Here is a 19,581-nt window from a genome sequence, read left to right on the forward strand (position 1 = left end):
CGCTGAGGGCCAGGCACGGGGAGATAGCGTTTGCAGCGTCACTGTCCCAGCCGAGAGATTGAGTTTGTGTCCTGCTCCTGCAGTGTGCTCCGCCCTCATCGTCATGACGTTCTGACGCGAGGGCGGGGCATACGGCGCTTCAGAGTTCTGAGTTCTGGTTTGGAGGCCTGGGCAAACAGGATATCTCTGACGCCTCACACTTCCGGTTTGGAGCAATTTGGAGGCTTCATTTAGAACGTTGGGGTTGCGAATTATGTCTGGAAGGGGCGTGGCTGGGGGCGGGTCTATGAGTGACAGTGGTGCATGAGTGTGAGAGTGAGTGTTGTGTTTGCCTCCCACAGAGTGAGCTTCAGCACAGATGGAGCTTCAGCAGGTGAGAGAGAAGGTGAGAATTATTTATATAGATGTTATTTTCATTTTCTTGGATCTGTATTTCCTAATCATAAAGGTCGAAGGTGTCAAATTAATTTCAACTTAATGTTAATAGGGATAATTGGTTTAAGTTCTTATTTCCAATTGCTATATCATCTCTGTTTGAGCTGTATAATATATAAATGAATAAAAATAAAATAAAAATTTTAAAAAGTATTTTATTCTTTGAATTTATTTATTCAAATATGTCAGCTTTGGAAAACGTGCATCTCTGATAGCTTGCATTTTAATTTCTATTTCTCAAGCATTGCTGTACATGCAGATTCTGACTTCTTGAGGTTTCTAGCTCATTTTTGCTTTCAGATTTCTATTATGGATCTCTGGTTCCCCCTTCCTTCCCACTTGAAAGAGATGATGTTAAAGGGGCACATTCAATCCTACCGGTATGAAACCTGGGAGCGGGGGGAGTACCAGCAGACTTTGCATCAAAAATGTAGTTTTGAAAGTTGCTCCCTAAAATCTCCTATATACAACTATACTATGCATTTACATAAGATAAGTATTGCCACACTGGGACAGACCAAAGGTCCATCAAGCCCAGTACCTGTTTCCAGGTCACATGTACCTGGCAAGATCCCAAAACAGTATAATACATTTTATGCTGCTTATCCTAGAAATAAGCTGTGGATTTTCCCAAGTTCATCTTAATAATGGCTTTTGAATTTTTTTTTAGGAAGCTATCCAAACCTTTTTTAAACCACGCTAAGCTAACTGATTTTACTACATTCTCTGGCAAAGAATTCCATAGTTTAATTACACGTTGAGTGAAGAAATAATTTCTCAGATTCGTTTTAAATTTATTACTTTGTAGCTTCATTGCATGCCTCCTTAGTCCCGGTATTTTTGGAAAGAGTAAACAAGTGATTCACGTCTACCCTTCCACTCCACTCATTTTATAGACCTCTATCATATCTCCCCCTCAGCCATCTTTTCTCCAGCTGAAGAGCCATAGCCACTTTAGCCTTTCCTCATAGGGAAGTTGTCCCATCCCCTTTATCATTTTTGCTACCCTTCTCTGTACCTTTTCTAATTCCACTATATCTTTCTTGAGATGTGGTGTCCAGAATTGCACACAATATTCAATGTGCAGTCACACCATGGAGTGATATAAAGGCATTATAATGTCCTCATTTTTATTTCTATTCCTTTCCTAATAATGCCTAACACTTACCTCAATACTTTAAATGCTGACATCGTCCTGCTGCTGCTACAAACATGGCTGTGGCATTTCTTAAAGCACTTTATAGAAAACTTCTTGTCATGTGATTCAATGAACAATGCTAATTCAGGATCATTGTCAAAACAAGGTTGTCCATGCAATTTCCTTGTTAAGACCATGCAGTTCAACAGAATTTAACTTATATATCCACTAGTAAAAAAGCCCCGTTTCTGATGCAAATGAAATGGGGGCTAGCAAGGTTTTCTTCTGTGTGCATGTGGAGTGTGTGTGTCCCTGGCCTCTCTGCCCTCCCCCCTCTGAGTCCTTCATTGTTACAGAGAGCGATTTGATTTCCTGCTTTGCTGTTTTCCTTCACTGTTTGTGTTAGAGAGCGAGGCGGGGCAGACACTCATGGGGAAACCGGATATCTCTCCCCCTTCACACTTCCGGCTGGAGGCTTCATAGAACGTTGGTGTGTTGCCTTTTATATATAGAGATTGTTGCTCCCTATAATTCAATCTTTGTTCAACATTACCTCCCGCCTGCCCACCCACTCTCTACCACATCGATAACTCTCCATTTTATATCTTTAATTGAATGACCATTTCCCCACCAGTGTTTAACAAGTGGCGCCTCTTCTGCTCATGTTACTATTTTTGATTTATGTTCGTTTAATCGGATTTTTATTGCCCTTGAAGTGGGTCCCACGTATACTTTTGCACAGGGACATGTTATTACATAAATTACGTTGGATGTAGAGGTATGTGACAATCAGTACAAGCTTTGCAGTTTGTATTCACCAGAGTCCAAGCAACTTTGGAGGACTTTATATACAGTTTATAAGGCCTTATCCCTGATTCAGACATTGAACATAACAACACTTCTTCTAGTTGTAACAACATACATCCAATTCAAGTGAAACCTGAAGAAGGCCCTTGTGGGCCGAACACGGCTCGTGTTGAGTCCTGGATGTTCAATAAAGTGTAATTTTCTACATCATCTGCTGTCCCCCCCTTTTTTTTCATCGCCCTTATTGTGACGGTTTTGTTTGTACTGCTACAAGGGTTTCTGTTCTTCTGTATTTTTGTGTCCAAAGTTAGGTGCCATTAAGATCCAGGCTAAGCACCAGTTCTATAAAGGTCACTTAGCATTAAGCAACCTTTGTAGAATAGTGCTTAGTGTGGGATTCCTGTGCTCAACTTGGGGCGCAAGAACTTGGGCGCCATCAATTGGGCACAAGGATTTATACCTACCGAAACTGGCGATCGCCACTAAGGTACTATGTATGCCGCATTGAGCTGCAAATAGATGGGAAAATGTGAGATACAAATGTAACAAATAAATAAATACATACATACATACATAGGTTTCCGCAGGTGAACTTCACCTGCGGAAACCTGGTATAAATCCTTGCACCTAACTGATGGCAGTTTGGCATGAAAATCCAGGTATTATATAATATCACACCTAATTTCTGAGAATGCCTTTGACCTGCCCTTGCCCTTCCCATGGCCACACCCCCTTTTGAGTTGCACACTATAAAATTTAGGCACGCATTTATAAAATAGGGCATGAGATGAACACAGAGGATCTCTAATTAGAAAATGAATGGTATAAAAAACCAAAACTTAAATGGCTGCATGTCGAGTGTCGCTTAGATGGCGACTCTGGTTGTGAAGAATGAAAGCTGGTGCTAGGCAAGCTTGTACGTTCTGGGTCCTGTATATGGTAATCTGGTTTAAGATGATCTGGAGAGGGAGATGGAAACTCCAGTAATTTGGAACTTGAGGACAATGCCAGGCAGACTTTTACAGTCTGTATCCCGTAAATAACAAGACGGATTTGGATAGGCTGGAGTGGACTTCAATGGCAACTTCAGTAGTTGGAGCCTAAGGATAAGGCCGGGCAAGGCAGACTTCTGTGATCTATGTCCCAGAAATGCAAAGGAGAGACAATGATCAAGTATTTATATCACATTCATTGTTAGTTTAATCATGACTGAGTGTGATTGTTGGGCAGACTGGACTGTTCAAGTCTTTATCTGCCATAATTTATTATGTTTATGTCACCAGGCAGACTGTAGTAACCCAAGTAAGTACAGAGTTCTAAATGGATCTCTCCTCAAGCACTTCCTGTCCTCACTGTCTTTCGACTAGGGGGCTGTGGTTTTCAACCCAGTCCTCAGGGACCACCCGACCAGCTGAGTTTTCAGGATACCCACAGTGAATATGCCTGAGATTTATTAGCATGAACTTTCTCCACTGCATGCAAATATCTCCATTGCAGGTATCCTGAAAGCCCAACTGACCAGGTGGTCACCGAGGACTGAGTTGAAAACCACTGAACTAGACTTAAGCTCCCATGGGCTGGGACTGTCTCTTTTAATGAGTCTGTAAAGTGCTGCCTACCTCTGCTATCATTATATACATAGTAACATAGTAGATGATGGCAGAAAAAGACCTGCACGGTCCATCCAGTCTGCCCAACAAAATAACTCATATGTGCTACTTTTTGTGTATACCTTACCTTGATTTGTATCTGTCTTTTTCAGGGCACAGACCGTATAAGTCTGCCCAGCACTAGCCCCGCCTCCTAACCACCAGCCTCTTGATTTGTATCTGTCTTTTTCAGGGCACAGACCGTATAAGTCTGGCCAGCCCTATCCCCGCCTCCCAACCACCCCCGCCTCTGTATAATTGGAAAGGTCAATGAGGGGATGATGCACCACATACATGTGGCAGACAACCTTTTCTAACTGAGTATTACCAAATTGAAATTGTATATGTGTATTCTTTATGTGGTCATGAATATCAAGATTGACAAGTCAAAAGGCTCCAGACGAAACTTGGTTGGGGCAATATAGCCTAGTGAGCCTAAAACAGACGTTGAGCAAACACGGTGGAGACTATTACAGAGTAAAAACTCCATATTGCATCTTTGGTGCTATTGATCCATGCCAGAGGGGATATAGTATTATTATTACCTCACCCTTAAAGCTGTGACTGTAATATTGGGGGAGGGGGGAAGGATGGGTGGATCAGGGAGAAAATGTTAAATTATGGATGCTGAATAGTATTATGTTGTTCATATGCAGCATGTTCTGATATTTCAAAAATTTTGTAATGTAAAATGTATTGAATATGTTTAACGTGCTGGATTTTCAATAAAATTGTTGAAACATATAATAGGCAGTGTCAGTAATGGTTGGGATACATAAAAAAGAATGTCTGCAAACAGGGCAATTTTGTGCTCAAGACCCACCAATTTAACTCCTCTAATGTCTCCGAGAGTCCGTATTCTCAAAGCCAGGGGTTCAATGGAAATAGCAAATAACAGGGAGATAATGGGCACCCTTGTCTCGTTCCTCTTGCTATTGTGAAATATTCTGAGTACCCTCCATTCACTTTTATACGCGCCACTGGGAATGTATACATACCTTTTACCCAATCTAGAAATGCGCCCCCCATTCCCATAGCCCTCATCACTTCCCACAGGTATTCCCACTCCACCCTGTCAAATGCTTTCTCCGCATCCACCGCCAACAGTGTCAATGAATCTCCCCTCCTCTGTGCCCCCCATGTAATATTCAAAGTGCGGCGAATATTGTCTGCCACATGTCTGTGTGCTATGAATCCTGATTGGTCCTCATGGATTACATGAGGCATCACTTTCCCCAAATGATGTGCCATAACTTTGGCTAAAATTTTTACATCAATATTCAGCAGAGATATCAGTCTATATGATCCACACACTGCTGGATCTCTCCGTGGTTTTAAAATGACCGATATCCCTACTTCCCTCATACTGGGAGGAACGCCTTGGCCCCCAAAATTTGCATTGCCCACCCAAACTAATAATGGTGCCAGTTTCTTCCCAAATACCTTGTAATATTGCCCTGTATATCCATCGAGGTCAGGGGCCTTTCCCGGTTTTAACCCTTTAATGACCCTGAGAACCTCTAGCATTGTAATTTCAGCCTCGAGCTCAGCCTTTTGCAGTCCTGTAATTTGTGGCATATGTAGCTCTTGTAAATATTCTCGCATCTTTCCTTGGGACACCACCTCCCCTTTAGAGTATAGTTTCATGTAAAAATGAACAAATTGTCTGCTTATGTCCTTATCTTGGTGCAATATTTCATCTTGAGCACCCTTAATTTTTGTAATCGTATATACAATGACAGCCCATCAGTTCTTGCATGCTAAAGCTATCAGGACAATCTATCTAAAAAAAAATGTCAGTCCTCAAATGACACCTTGTAAGGCCGTGGGGGCAATGTCTCCAAATGGGTTAGTTTTGAGCACACCACGATAGTAATGAACCTCAGTCCTAAGTCAGACTATGTGGAGTATGATCTCAGCATCCCAAATCTACTGCTACTGCATTACTTGCATCATTCTAAAAAGAGCTTCTTTCTAGAATTCATAAAGCCTGTAGCTCCCAAATAATGGGAACTATTTCTGTATCTTTCTACCAAATTTTCTAGGTCTTCAACCAGTGGCGTCCCTACCATTAGGCCACCTGAGGCGGGGGCCTCAGGCGGAACACTCCAGGAGTGGCACTCTCCCCTTCCCTCCTCAACCCTTTACCTTGTTTCTTTTCTCCAAAAGGCAGCAGCAACAGTGATTCCCATAGGCTGCCCTGCCGCCGACACTGGCCTCTTCTCCCAGTGTGGCCCACCTCTTCACATAACTTCTTGTTTCCTCAGAGAAGACCAGTGCCGGCAGCACCGCAACAGGGCAGCCTATGGAAATTACTGTCGCTGCCACCTTTTGGGGAAAAAAAAATAAGGCAAACATGGGGAAAAGAGTTAAGGAGGGAGGGGGAGATGCAAAACTGGGTGCAGGGGCAGCATCTCATCCCTGCCTCGGGCGGCAGATTACCTTGGGCCGCCCCTGCCTCCAGCTGCATCTCTTAGTACCTGAGGATCTGCTCTGTCTCCATGATCCACATAATAATCACTTGGCACTTCGTTTGTAAGGAGTAGGAGGCGATGTCTTTTGGAAGCTGTGCTGTTTGCTGGAATGTGGAAGCATCCTACAGGTGAAAGGCTGCGGAGTTCGGACCTCATTGTTCCTTAAGGACACAAGCATGCTACAGGATTATCCCCCGCATTCCACACAGGTTGCCCAAAGTTGAGTGCTGAAATTTGGGCATGAATTCTAGTTGCACACATAAACTAATTAGTCAGGTGATAACATTCAGTTATTGGAGTCAATTGGAATTGGTACTTGTTAGTCTTTATTTATTAGGATTTATTTATCACCTTTCTGAAGGAATACACTCAAGGTTGTGTACAGCAAGAATACGTGAAACACAAGCAATAAACAATTACGGCAGTTAAAATATAGGATGCCAGAGTATGATTTAAGTGCAATTGTATAAAAAGTACTCAGCTTGGAGTGCACTTTATAGAATAGGGCTGAGCGCAAATTTTTCTCTGCATCTAACGTTAGCTGCTGTTTACTGAATCCAGCCCATAATGGTTTAAATTTCTTTTATCTACTGTAAGTTCAACACCATATTAAGAGGTATATTCTTTGAGTGTATCTACCTTTCAAAGGACTGTATTTTGGTCAGGTTATGAGGATGCACTTAACAACATAACAGTTTGATAACATTATGGTGATACAAAATTTCAGAAAATTGTATCTGATACAATTTTTAATCTTCATATAAGGCCTTATTCAAAAAAGATGTTTCCCCTTACTATATCTGTGGTCAAAATAAATCCTTACTACCGGTAGATAAACCTCAATGTGTGCATATGTAATTGAATTTATGAATTTGTTTTGCATTTTTAAAAGTTTTATTCCACTATTTATGCATTAATGCATGATTCTTATGAAAGTCTGCTAATTAAAAATGTTTATTCTACAGTACACAGACTTAGAGCTTTTATCACTGTAAATGTACATTTACGGTCTAATTCTAAACATGGTGCTCAAAATTGCAGTTGAAAATTTGGGCATGTGCCTCTTTTCCACTTGAAATTTAATTGAATAAGCAAATTAGCACTAACTGGGCACTAATAATCAATTATTGGTGCTAATTGGCATTAATTAAAATTTGCGCACATGTTTTTTTAGGTGCCGGGATTTGCACGTAATCCAAAAGGGGCATGGGCAGATCAGGGGTATTCCTGGAACTGGTAGCGATCACAGCAAGCTGCTGCCAGCTGGGGTCAGAGCTTTCTCTCTGTAAAGTCCCACCTACATGGGAACAGGAAGTTGCATCAAAATAGGCAGGACCCTGCAGAGAGAAAGCTGAAGCAGCCTGCTCTAATAGCTGCCGCTGCTAGAAGAGAGGTAGGGAAGACTGTAGGGAGGGGGAAGGACATGAGAAGGCGAGGGAGTGATGCAGGACCTGGAGGAGGGGGAGAGATCATAGGAGAAATGCCAAACCATGGGGAGGAAGGGAGGAGAGAGTGAGATTGGACTGGAAGGGGGGGGGTCAATGCTGGAAAAGAGGGAGTTGGGGGCCAAGGGGGGAAGGCAAGGCTGAAAAAGATGGAGATGAGTGCCAAGGGTAGGAGGACAATGCTGGGAAGATGGGGGCCAAGGGGGGGGGGCAATGTAGGAAAAGAGGGAGATCAGATGAGGGCCAAGCGGGGAAGGCAATGCTGGAAAAGAGGGATATGGGCGCCAAGTGGGGGAGGGCAATGCTGAAATGAGGGAGATGGGGTTCCTGAGAGGACAGATGCTGTACATGGGGGAGGATAAGGATAGGGACACAGAGGGGAGATGCTGGACCGTACGACTAGGGATGCAGAGGAAAGATAGATGGTGAACATGGAGAGAAAAGAAATGTCAAATGAACAGGAGACCCTACAAGGACAGGAAAAGAAACTGAGAAAAGCAGAAAACAGACACTTGAACCAAAGCGAATGGGAAATAACATGCTCATAAGTACATAAGTACATATAATAAGTAGTGCCATACTGGGAAAGACCAAAGGTCCATCTAGCCCAGCATCCTGTCACCGACAGTGGCCAATCCAGGTCAAGGGCACCTGGCACGCTCCCCAAACGTAAAAACATTCCAGACAAGTTATACCTAAAAATGCGGAATTTTTCCAAGTCCATTTAATAGCGGTCTATGGACTTGTCCTTTAGGAATCTATCTAACCCCTTTTTAAACTCCGTCAAGCTAACCGCCCGTACCACGTTCTCCGGCAACGAATTCCAGAGTCTAATTACACGTTGGGTGAAGAAAATTTTTCTCCGATTCGTTTTAAATTTACCACACTGTAGCTTCAACTCATGCCCTCTAGTCCTAGTATTTTTGGATAGCGTGAACAGTCGCTTCACATCCACCCGATCCATTCCACTCATTATTTTATACACTTCTATCATATCTCCCCTCAGCCGTCTCTTCTCCAAGCTGAAAAGCCCTAGCCTTCTCAGCCTCTCTTCATAGGAAAGTCGTCCCATCCCCACTATCATTTTCGTCGCCCTTCGCTGTACCTTTTCCAATTCTACTATATCTTTTTTGAGATACGGAGACCAGTACTGAACACAATACTCCAGGTGCGGTCGCACCATGGAGCGATACAACGGCATTATAACATCCGCACACCTGGACTCCATACCCTTCCTAATAACACCCAACATTCTATTCGCTTTCCTAGCCGCAGCAGCACACTGAGCAGAAGGTTTCAGCGTATCATCGACGACGACACCCAGATCCCTTTCTTGATCCGTAACTCCTAACGCGGAACCTTGCAAGACGTAGCTATAATTCGGGTTCCTCTTACCCACATGCATCACTTTGCACTTGTCAACATTGAACTTCATCTGCCACTTGCACGCCCATTCTCCCAGTCTCGCAAGGTCCTCCTGTAATCGTTCACATTCCTCCTGCGACTTGACGACCCTGAATAATTTTGTGTCATCGGCGAATTTAATTACCTCACTAGTTATTCCCATCTCTAGGTCATTTATAAATACATTAAAAAGCAACGGACCCAGCACAGACCCCTGCGGGACCCCACTAACTACCCTCCTCCACTGAGAATACTGGCCACGCAATCCTACCTCTGCTTCCTATCTTTCAACCAGTTCTTAATCCATAATACCCTACCTCCGATTCCATGACTCTGCAATTTCTTCAGGAGTCTTTCGTGCGGCACTTTGTCAAACGCCTTCTGAAAATCCAGATATACAATGTCAACCGGCTCCCCATTGTCCACATGTTTGCTTACCCCCTCAAAAAAATGCATTAGATTGGTGAGGCAAGACTTCCCTTCACTAAATCCGTGCTGACTTTGTCTCATCAGTCCATGTTTTTGTATATGCTCTGCAATTTTATTCTTAATAATAGCCTCCACCATCTTGCCCGGCACCGACGTCAGACTCACCGGTCTATAATTTCCCGGATCTCCTCTGGAACCCTTCTTAAAAATCGGAGTAACATTGGCTACCCTCCAGTCTTCCGGTACTACACTCGATTTTAGGGACAGATTGCATATTTCTAACAGTAGCTCCGCAAGTTCATTTTTTAGTTCTATTAATACTCTGGGATGAATACCATCAGGTCCCGGTGATTTACTACTCTTCAGCTTGCTGAACTGACCCATTACATCCTCCAAGGTTACAGAGAATTTTTAAGTTTCTCCGACTCCCCCGCTTCAAATATTCTTTCCGGCACCGGTGTCCCCCCCCCAAATCCTCCTCGGTGAAGACCGAAGCAAAGAATTCATTTAATTTCTCCGCTACGGCTTTGTCCTCCTTGATCGCCCCTTTAACACCATTTTCGTCCAGCGGCCCAACCGACTTTTTGGCCGGTTTCCTGCTTTTAATGTATCTAAAAAAATTTTTACTATGTATTTTTGCTTCCAACGCTAATTTCTTCTCAAAGTCCTTTTTTGCCCTCCTTATCTCCGCTTTGCATTTGGCTTGGCATTCCTTATGATCTATCCTGTTACTTTCAGTTGGTTCTCTTCTCCACTTTCTGAAGGATTGTTTTTTGGCTCTAATGATTTCCTTTATCTTACTGTTTAGCCACGCCGGCTGACGTTTAGTCTTTTTTCCCTTTTTTCTAATATGTGGAATATATTTGTCCTGAACCTCCAGGATGGTGTTTTTAAACAGCATCCACGCCTGATGCAAGTTTTTTACTCTGCGAGCTGCTCCTTTCAGTCTTTTTTCACCATTTTCTCATTTTGTCGTAATCACCTTTCTATAGTTAAACGCTAGCGTACTTGATTTCCTAGTTTCACTTCCTTCAATGCCAATATCAAAACCGATCATATTATGATCACTGTTATCAAGCGGCCCTCGTATTGTTACCCCCTGCACTAGATCATGAGCACCACTAAGGACTAAGTCTAGTATTTTTCCTTCTCTTGTCGGCTCCTGAACTAGCTGTTCCATGAAGCTGTCCTTGATTTCATCAAGAAATCTTATGTCCCTTGCGTGTACAGATGTTACATTAACCCAGTCTATATGCGGGTAATTGAAATCCCCCATTATTATTGTGTTGCCCAGTTTGTTTGCGTCCCTGATTCCTTTAACATTTCCGCATCCGTCTGTTCGTCCTGGCCAGGCGGACGGTAGTACACTCCTATCACTATCCTTTTCCCCTTTGCACATGGAATTTCAATCCACAGTGATTCCAAGGAGTGTTTGTTTCCTGCAGAATTTTCAATCTATTTGATTCAAGGCTCTCGTTAATATACAATGCTACCCCTCACCAATCCGATTCACCCTATCACTACGATATAATTTGTACCCCGGTATGACAGTGTCCCACTGGTTATCCTCCTTCCACCAGGTCTCAGAGATGCCTATTATATCTAATTTTTCATTTAGTGCAATATATTCCAACTCCCCCATCTTATTTCTTAGGCTCCTGGCATTCGCATATAGACATTTCAAACTATGTTTGTTGTTCCTAAGTACATCATGCTTAGTACTTGACAGTATTAATTGGCAATCTTTTGTCTGATTTTTATTGTTATTTAAAGATACCCGATCTACTACAATCTCAGACAAGAAGGGTATAAAAAGTATTTTATTTTGAATGTATTAATTGAAATATGTCAGCTTTGGGAAATGTATATCTCTGATGTCTTACATTTTAGTTTTTATTTCTCTGCTTGCTGTATGCAAGGTATGACTTCTTAAGGGTTCATTTCAGTCTTTTCAGCTCTATTATACTAATCTGTGGTCCTTTGTTTCCTATTTGTTGAGGATCTGTTTGTGTTTTCTGCATTTAACCACGGTGTGGTATTGTGCTCGTCTGTGGTTTCTGTATAGAGATCTGTAGCAGTCCTGTTCTTTTTTCACTAGGTAGAATGTGGTGTGGGAGTGCTGGAGAAGGGATGAGAGGGAAATGGGAAAAAACAGTAGGTAGATGAGACTTGAAAGCAGGAGACTAATGACTAGAGGGTGACAGAAAGGGAAATAAGGGTAAAATTTAATGGGCAGATAAAAAACACAGAAAAGAGAACAGTGAAAAAAAAATAGATTAGAGCCAGACAGATATAGAGAAGATAAAAGGAGAGCGAAGAAATGGAAAGGCAAACCTGGAAAAGAAATTTAGGAGAAGACTGACATAATAAAAGTGGGAAAGAGACTGCAATTAGAAACAAAATTGCCCAGACAGCAAAGAGGGAGAGAAGGGGATATAGTGGATATAGGGGGGAGGGTGTAAGGTGGCAGAATGGAGATGCTGAATTGGGATGGGGGAAGAAAGGGACGTACTGGAATGGGTGTCAGGCTTCTCACGGAAGCACAGGGTTTGTGAGCCCTTGGACCACTGCCGTGGAGCGGCAGTGGCAGGCAAAACCACCTCTAAACCAGAGGCAAGGCAGAACAGGACTGGAACCCCAGACTGGAGTTGCAGCAGAGGCAAACAAGCTGGGACAGGCAGAGCAGGAACAGCTAGACTTCACCTGCGCTTGACCGCCATTCCCCAGGAGTTGAGCCCCTGGGTGCAGGTGGCCCGCAGGACTTGCAGGACAGGGCAGGAACTGGATACCAACAGGAAACACACAACAGAGTCAGGACTAAAAGCTGCCAGGCAGCCACTAAGACAGAAACACAGACAAACAGAAACTAAACCAGGAATACAGACCAGAAACAAGACTAGGGAAATAAGCAGTAACCTAAGCTAAACTACACAGAGACTAACTAGAACCGGACAACAAACTCAAACAAGAAACCAGACTAGGCAAAAGTGCAACAAAGCACCAACAAACCAGGGACCTTAGATGATGCAAAGACAAACACAGAAGTTTCCAGGTGGCTAATAAAGCCCATCAGCAGCTGAAGTTCAAGCTGCAGGAATCACAAAGCAGCTACGGGTGCTGCTCAGGCACAAACAAGAAAAGCAAGTCTGGCAGCCTGGAAGATCCAGACCGGACTGGGCTGAAGTCTGGAACGTGTGACAGTTCATAGCAGCCACTGGTTCAGGCCACCAGAGGGCGAGGTGAGCACAGACAAGGAAACAGTCACCACCGTGACAATGGGATGGAGGAAGATGCTGGCTTGGAGGAGGGAAAGAGATGATGCTAAATCAAGTAGGAGGAAAAAAGGAATATTAGAGGATGATGGGCATGGGGTGAGTAGGAAGACAGGGGAGATGCTGAACAAATAGGGATATAGGGGAGATCCTGACATGGAAGGGGAAAGGGACATAGAGGGATGCTGGATACAAGGGAGTAGGGTGATGGGGAGAGATGCTAGATTGAGATAAGCAAAGGAGGATATGCTGGACAGAAGGGGGCGAGAGAGAGAAGAAAATACTGGTCTTAGGAGTGAAAATAGAGAGGGTGCTGTACTGAAGAGAGGAAACAGAAAGAGAAGGTGCTGGAAGAGGGAAGAGTTAGCAAAAAACAGGAATAACAGGATGAAGATGGGTTGGTTGGGATGAAGGAGATGAAAAGCTGTAGGTAGATGTGGTTTTAAAAAAAGGAAGATTGAATACTAAGAAGGAATGAAGTCTCAGTAGATTAAGAGATGGAAAAATAAATGAAAGAAAGCGGAAGGGAAAAGGTCAAAGTCAGAGATGGATATAGGAAAAGTGAAGAAGGCAAGAAGGGAGAGAAGGATGAGATGGACTGGAGATCTTGTTTGTAAAGAAAGTATAAAAAACAACAAAAAAAAGCTACAGGAAAGCAGAAAGTGGAAACTGGGACAAACATGATTTGGAAAAAAAAAACCAAACAACCAGACAACAACGGTAGAAAGAAATTTTATTCTTGATTCAGTGAATAGAAAATGTCAGTTTTACAAGTAAATTTAAGTGACACTGTTTCTATTTCTCTTTCTGTAGTGTTGCACTGCCTGTAGAGTGTGGCTTATTTAGTTTTTAAGTATAATTTTTGTCTACGTATCCATATTTTAAGTTTGTGGTCAGTAAGGGGTCCTTTTGCTAAGTCATGGTAAAAAGTGGCCTACGGTAGTGTGAGCGCATCTATTGGGTGTGCGCTGGGCCATTTTTTACCGTGTCTAAGAAAAAGGGCCTTTTAAGGGGCTGGAAAATGGACGTGCGCTAACATTGAAACCAGCGTGTATCCATTTTTGGCCCAAGACCTTCCGCTACCCACTGACCTAGCGCTAAGGTCTCCTGTGCGGTAAGCATGCAACGCGCGCCAACTGCTGTTTACCACTGAGTAAGCAGCCTATGGTAGAAAATTATTTTCTACCGTGGGATTCGGCGTGCACCAAATTTGGAATTACTGCCTAACTCACGCAGAGGTAGTGCCAATCTGGTCATGCTGTACATGCGTAGGCCCTCCCACACCTTTGTAAAAAAGGTCCCTAATTTTCTACCTGGTAAGGGACTATTTGTGACTGAGGCTAGGTAGTCTGTTTACATGGAGTTTCTTTTTAGGCCTCTGTAATAATTCAGCTTGTTCAGTTTCCCCAATAGGCATATTGATGTTCTAGGTCTGACTGCAATATTTACTGCATTGCCTTATTCTAGGTAGGGTCCTTGTAGTGTTACTTCTGTAAGGGGTCCTTTTACTAAGCTGCAGCAGAAAGTGGCCTGCGATAGCATGGGTGTGTTTTTGGCGCGTGCTGGGCCAGTTTTCACCTCATCTGGGGGAAAAGGGCTTTTTTTGCGATGAGCCAGGGAAAGGGCCTCCGGTAAAACTGAAACCAGAGTGTGCCTGTTTACAGCCTGAGTCCTTAACGCCACCCATTGAGCTAACGGTAAGGGCTCATGCACTACACGCGAGGTGACTGGTCGGCATGCGCCAACTGCCGATTAATGCCGGAAATGCCGTGTGTGGTAGAAACTAAAAAAATAATTTGTCCCAGTAGTATAGGCATGCGTCAAATCCAAAATTACCACCGGGGGGCATGCTAGCCTGGCGGTACTCTTGTTTTGGCGCACGCTGCATGTGCGTAGAGCCTACCTTCCTTTGTAAAAGGGCCCCTAAGTTAGCGGTGTTATGGTAAACTAGATTAGCTCTATAGGTCCCGAGTGATTTTTGTAGGGTTTGTATTAAAGATACAGTACTTCACAATATGCTTGAGACGGAAAGAATCTATGTTTTATTGAGATTACACCAAAATCAACTTTTTTTTTGTATGGCAAGTTCCTGGGGAAATGCCCTTTTCCTGCTTTGCATCCATTCTTAGAGGAGGAGCTATGGGGAGTTCTGCGGATGCAAAGTATATGTTTAAATTAACAGCTCGATTGTCCAGTGTGCCTTAGGTTACATATTTAAACTGCTACTTCAAAAGTATGTACCTGTTTTATTAATTCAGATTATCAAGGTGTTTATATGTATTATAAACAAAGTTGAAGGATATGTGCCATCGCGGTAATTATTTTGCAGGATACTGTGATGTGTGTTGAGATGTTGACCAGACTCAACTCTACTATAATGGCAAAGTTTAAGTTATGGGATAATGCAAATAATTTTTAAAATGTCAGTGTTTCCAAAGGGTTCCTTTTACGAAACTGCAGTAGTGATTCCCACATGACAAATACGACAAAGCTCATAGGAACTGAATGGGCTTTGTTGCATTTGCCGCACCAGGAATCAATACTGTGGCTTTGTAAAAGGAGACCAAAGTTTCCATAAGTATGTAAGGAGTTTATATTTGGTGCAGGATAGACTGTTTACTTAGAAATCTGTCATCAAGTGCATGCTAAGGCATTATTTATTTTTCATTTATTTATTGTTGCATTTGTAGCCCACATTTTCCGACCTATTTGCAGGCTCAATGTGGCTTACATGGTACCGGAGGTGCGTTTGCAGTCTCCGGTTTTTACAAATACAGAGTGATGTTGAGATGAGATAAAGTTCATGTGGGACAGCCACATAAGGTCGTTAACAGTGGGAGAGTTGTGTTTTGTGCATTTTGAATTCTAGTGTTATTGTGTTGCAGAGATCAGGCATTTGTTGGGTAGGTAGGGTATGCCTTTTTAAAAAGACAAGTTTTTAGTGTTGTCCGGAAGTGTAGGTGGTCGTACAAGGTTTTCATGGCACTACTCACATTTATATGCCTAGTGCCCCCTCATGTTGTCTGGACTCCCCCCCAAAAAAAAAAAAAAAAAAAATTGTCAAGTCTGGCTATGCCACTGCCTTGAATTCTGTGTACTCTGGTAAGGTAATGTTTGCATCTAGATGAAGCTGGTGGCAGAGAGGTAAGCTCTAAGGGGCTCCAATGCCATGTGCTTAGTGCCAAGTCTTTAACAGCATCTTGGCACCAAGATTCCATTATAGCAGGCTTCTCCAACATAGTAACATTAGTAGATGACAGCAGGTAAAGACCTGTACAGTCCATCCAGTCTGCCCAACAAGTTCTTCAAGGGCTGCAAACAGACCAGGTTTTCATGATATCTTTATCAATAGAAATCAAACAAAATAAAACATGGAAAAGAAAATAAGATGATACCTTTTTTATTGGACATAACTTAATACATTTCTTGATTAGCTTTCGAAGGTTGCCCTTCTTCGTCAGATCGGAAATAAGGGCAACCTTCGAAAGCTAATCAAGAAATGTATTATGTCCATTCTATTGATAACCACACCTCTCTACTTATGATCTAGTCAACTGTTTAGTAATATTATTCTATATACTAGTTGACTGCTGACAACTCTAAGGGCCCTGTTTACTAAGGCACACTATCGTTTCTAGCGCGCTAATGCTAGAGACACTCGTAAATTCCTATGGGTGTCTCTAGTATTAGCATGCACTAAAAACGATAGCACACCTATGACACAGCTTAGTAGACAGGGCCCTTTTATTTAATACTTTATTTTTTAAAATATATCACTCTTAATGCTTTATAAAATGCTCAAATATATCACTTCAATGCAAAAGCGTTTTTTTTTTCAAAATATCATTTAAATATAATTTAAGGTGCTCACTACATCCACATAACCCCTCTTTGAGATGTCATGGTAACCTGATGAAATCATTGCACCAGAAGCCTCATTAGGTTAACTCTATGAAACTTTGAAAAATAATTTTTTGGTACTTATCTGGAAAACACATGCTTCTGGTGTGTTACTCCACTCATAATGTATATTCCAGAGGCCACTTCACCGATCGTGCTCCACCAGTGTGCAATAACTCCAAACTGCGTCCCAGACGGAATACAAAATGCTGTTATGCATCCTTGACTATAAAGGCAAGTTCCCACAAGCTCCAGCAGAAATCACAATTATTTATTCAACACCAGATATAATTGGGGGCAGAATCTTGATACTTTTGTGGAAGTAGATTCAGGACCCTGTTTACAGAGACGCACTAGCGTTTTTAGCGCACGTTAACCGTGTAAATGCTCATGATATTCCTATGAGCGGTTACATGGATAGCACATGCTAAAACACTTCCGCAAACAGGAGGGACCAGAGGCAGAGCTAAAAAGAAGCGAAAGCAATCTGAAGCGCCATGCCGTGCCTGCTCGACTTCACTGTTGACTTCACAAGATAAGAAGTTTTACATAACAGCCGGCACTTACGAAGGGGAGGGGCAGCCGCACATGTCCTGCTTCCACTCGGAGGGCACAGAGAGAGAGGCAGGGAGGCGCGGGGCTGTGGAACTCGACAGGGGGTGCATGGAACTTGGAGGGCAGGGGAAGAGGGTCCTAGAACTGGAACGGGAGGGGGGCCTGGAACGGGAGGGGTCCTGGAACTCGACCGGGAGGGGGGTGCTGGAACGCAGAGGACAGGGAGGGAGGGAGGTAGGGGCATGGAACTCGGAGGGGAAGGGGCCTGGAACTCCGAGGAGAAAGAGGGACGGACACACGGGGGTGTGGAACCCCAAAGACAGGGGTGCAGGGAACTCCCAAGGGGGTAAGGGCGGAGGGGGAGGGGGAGGGAGCAGCCAACGCAGGTCGGCCTGCGACTGACAGAGAGAGAGGGAGGGAGGGAGGCGCGGGCGTGTAAAGGAGGAGAGCGAGGGAGGCAGTGACCAGGAGGTGGGCCTTGAACTCGGAGAGGGAAGCAGGGGGGCTTAGAACTCGGAGGACACATACGGGGGCCTGCAACTCAGACGACAGAGACCGAGGGAGGGAGAGCTGGAACTCCGAGGACAGGGAGGGGGGGCCTGGAATCCACATGACAGGGAGGGAGGCAGGAGGCCAAGCTGCAACTGCAAGGAAAACCTTGCTAGCGCCCATTTCATTTCTATCAGAAACAGGCCTTTTTTTACTTGTATTTAAATAAATTCTAAACCTCATGCTGACTTTTAGAGGCCCTTTAACAAAAGCGTGGCAAGACCATTGCAGGCTTGCCGCATGCCAATTCAGCACAGTGCCTGCCCCCACTACATGTCATTTCCAGCGCTGAAAAAATACTTTGATTTTTTTGAGCACCAGGGGCTTATACGGCATTAATCAGGCAGCCCTGCATCCTGCCTGGTTACCACTGGGTTAGCATGGGAGCCCTTACAGCCTCCTAAATAGGTGGCAGTAAGGGCTCCCTCAGGAAATGACAGTGCACAGCAAGTGGTTAACTTACACGGCCATTTCCTTAAAATTATTTTTAAAAGTGCCTCTTACCCACTGTGGTAAAAGGGGGCCTTGGCTTGCAGCAAATCCACAAGCCAACACCACCCCAGGGGTCCTTTTTCCATAGCTTGGTAAAAGGACCTCTTAATCCTTACAAGTGCTTCTTTTAATTTCACTCTAACCAGCTTTATCATTTTTATCATAATTTCCTCAAGTTATTATAGCAGTTATTTGATTCATTATGATACTTCCAGTAATAATCTCAGATTTTATTGCATTTACTTACTACTTCCACATGGCTCAATTAGCATTACCCCTGTAATAAATCCTGCATTCCAGAACTAGATATATGAAGCAGTTACTTATGGTATCTAGAAATGTTAGCCTCCCTGGCATGCACTGATGAGATATTAGCTCAAACGATATTGGAGTAACTGAAATCTCCATTATTTATTTTTAAAATATATTTGCAGATTGCATCTCACATTGCCCCAAGTCCAACATGCACTTATGCGACATATTGGCATATTTTCAAAGCACTTAGACTTCCAAAGTTGCATGGAGGGGCATAATCAAACGGAAACGCCTATCTCCATGGGCGTTTATCTCGGAGAACGGGTCCATGAAGGGGCAGGCCGAACCGTATTTTCGAAAAAAGGACGTTTTTGAGCTGGGCGTTTGTTTTTTTAGCGATAATGGAAACTAAAAACGCCCAGCTCAAAAACGTCCTAATCCGAGCCATTTGGTCGTGGGAGGGGCCAGGATTGGTAGTACACTGGCCCCCCTGATATGCCAGGACACCAACTGGGCACCCTAGGTCAGTGCGGTGGACTTCAGAAAAAGCTCCCACACGCATAGCTCCCTTACCACGGGTGCTGAGCTCCCAACCCCCCTCCCCCAAAACCCACTACCCACAAATGTACAACACTACCATAGCTCTTAGGGGTGAAGGGGGCACCTACATGTGGGTACAGTGGGTTTTGGAGGCCTCCCATTTACCAGCACAAGTGTTACAGGTGGGGGGGGATGGGCCTGGGGCCACCTGGCTGAAGTACACTGCGGTACCCTCTA

The 19,581-nt window shown here is 43.6% G+C and overlaps 1 protein-coding gene across 1 annotated transcript in view; it reads left to right on the top strand.

Annotated features, from left to right (window-relative positions):
* The window catches only part of WDR26 (WD repeat domain 26), a 252,395-nt gene that overhangs the window by 17,299 nt on the left and 215,515 nt on the right, over positions 1-19,581 (top strand). The window lies entirely within an intron of this gene.

Source organism: Microcaecilia unicolor, chromosome 3, assembly GCF_901765095.1.
Source record: "Microcaecilia unicolor chromosome 3, aMicUni1.1, whole genome shotgun sequence".
Lineage (NCBI taxonomy): Eukaryota > Metazoa > Chordata > Amphibia > Gymnophiona > Siphonopidae > Microcaecilia > Microcaecilia unicolor.